This window comes from Magnolia sinica, chromosome 7 (genome assembly GCF_029962835.1).
Source record: "Magnolia sinica isolate HGM2019 chromosome 7, MsV1, whole genome shotgun sequence".
Taxonomy (NCBI): Eukaryota; Viridiplantae; Streptophyta; class Magnoliopsida; order Magnoliales; family Magnoliaceae; genus Magnolia; species Magnolia sinica.
In genome coordinates this window covers 52,784,795-52,786,879 of record NC_080579.1, presented here as the reverse complement: position 1 = coordinate 52,786,879, position 2,085 = coordinate 52,784,795, and the positions used below count along the sequence as shown (strand labels likewise).

Here is a 2,085-nt window from a genome sequence, read left to right as displayed (position 1 = left end):
TGTATCTTTTAGCACCTTACCTCTTCGATTGGTTGTGTTGATTGGTTCCTTTGAACCAGATGCTACCAAAAGATATGCATGCTCCGAAAAGAAAAATTGGACCAAGCCTTGGATCTCTCATTCAATCATACATATCGGAAGTTATGCTCTGAATCCTTTGTTTCAATCCCTTGCTTGAAGACAGGATGCCTTGGGCACCCTTTCACCAGATTGGATCAGCATCCTCTGGACTAAGCTCCAGAGTCTTTGCTATCTACATTAACAAAAACATATCAATTAGCACATCCTGCAGATAGTAGGGGAAGGAAAAACAGAAGCATCACAGAGAATTTCGGATAGAGTGCATTAGATTTGCTGAAGCAACAGTTGAAATATCTTTGAGTCTTACAACTCCTAAAACTATCATAATTCAAACACCCCAAAAACGAACCGTGCAAGAAGTGATCTGAAGGATGATGACACGAATTAAACAAGCATGAAGTGAACAATTAATTTCAAAACATTAGTGTAAACAATTTAATTTACTTGTAGGATAAATTTTGATCTGAAAAGCATGCTCGTGTTTATGAATGTTACTTACAAAAAAAAGGCTGATCCCTAGAGTCTCCATCCTTGATTATCTGTGAAATCCACTAAATTATCTGCCAGTGAAATCGAGAAACAAAATGATCCATCAGAAAAACATAGTAAGTAATAAAGGGGAAAGTTACTGCATATAATTTATTTTTTTGTATGAAATATAGAATTGAGGACATTTACATATTCTTCAGAGCATTGAATTTGATAACACAAAATTCGAAAACGGAAGTGTATTGTCCCATGCATATACCTTTTCGTAGACATCACTAATGGAGATGCACTCCTTTCCGGGCATACTTAGAATTTCTAAGAACGATATGTAAACTTGCTTATCATGCTGGAACCGAGTCTACAAAAATAAATGATAAAAGTCAAATCATAAGAATCCCACAAAGAAACTAGTGCCATTGAAATTGCAGGCCTTTTTCATAATCATAAATGATGATGTGTCAGATTATATGACCAAATCATGGTTTTTGGGGCTTCCGAAACATGCTCACAGTTGATGTCTGGGTCAGCATGGAAAACAGAACCTGCATTGAGCGGGCTGCTTTTTCCCAACTTCAGCCCAAATTCCAAATTCAGAAAGAATTGTAAATCGACTAAAATCAGAAATTGAATTCCAGCAAAATAGTACTACCAAGAACCCTTTGAAGCTAGAATATTTGCCTCAACATCTCTTCAATTTTAACACATTTATGATCATAATATCTAAACCAGAACATGGATAAATTAAACTAAAAGAACAATGGGAGGTTTAAACAATTTTGGTACCAAAAATAATCTAATTAAAATACACCACATCAACACAGAGTACGATAATCAGGCATAGGGCATAGAAACAAAACAAAATAATGGTTTACTATAGCAACGCATCAAATCCTAAAAGCAGTTGTTGGAGGCTGTCAAACCAGATAACACATTCCAATGAAAAATTACAGAACAGAACTCACATTTTCATGCGCACAATCACATTTTGACAGTAATCATAAAAGGATACAAGAATACCATGCAGTTTTGAAAGAAAAAAAAAACGCATACCTTTCCAGCTTTGACTGTTATAACATGAGGTGTAAATCCAACACCTGCGGATCCTGCAGATCTGGTTTGTAAAAGACAGACAGAGAGAGAGAGAGAGAGAGACCCTAGAGGAATAGAGGTGGATTGAGGAAGGGGAAACAAAGAGAGGCGGTCGATTGAGAGAGGGAAAAGAGGAAATAGAGAGAAGGTCGATTGAGAAAGGGATAGTAGAGGTGGATATGGCAAGGGTTGTCGCTGCATCTAAAGGGGGAGAGAGAGAGAGAGAGAGAGAGAGAGAGAGAGAGAGTCGCAACGTTGAGAGAGTTAGAGAGATAACGTCGGGGGCGGTGAGAGGGAGAGAGTCGGGAGAGGGTAGAACATGAGGGTTAGGGCTTTTGGGAGGGTTTTTATACCTGATCGTTAACCGTCACCCGATCTTAGTTAGCGCTGCCAGATGAGCGACACACAGCGTCGACTAAGCCGACT

The 2,085-nt window shown here is 38.4% G+C and overlaps 1 long non-coding RNA gene across 2 annotated transcripts; it reads right to left on the bottom strand.

The window, feature by feature from the left end:
* On the bottom strand, positions 1 to 1,726 carry LOC131252072 (uncharacterized). Of its 2 annotated transcripts, none has more exons than XR_009174150.1 (3): positions 830 to 1,726; positions 577 to 641; positions 1 to 244 (listed from the first exon to the last, which is right to left on the bottom strand). It is a non-coding gene; the product is annotated as an uncharacterized LOC131252072 (long non-coding RNA). The 2 variants fall into 2 exon arrangements; XR_009174149.1 differs by having other exon boundaries at positions 1 to 253; positions 581 to 641.
* Positions 1,727 to 2,085: the final 359 nt, after the last annotated feature.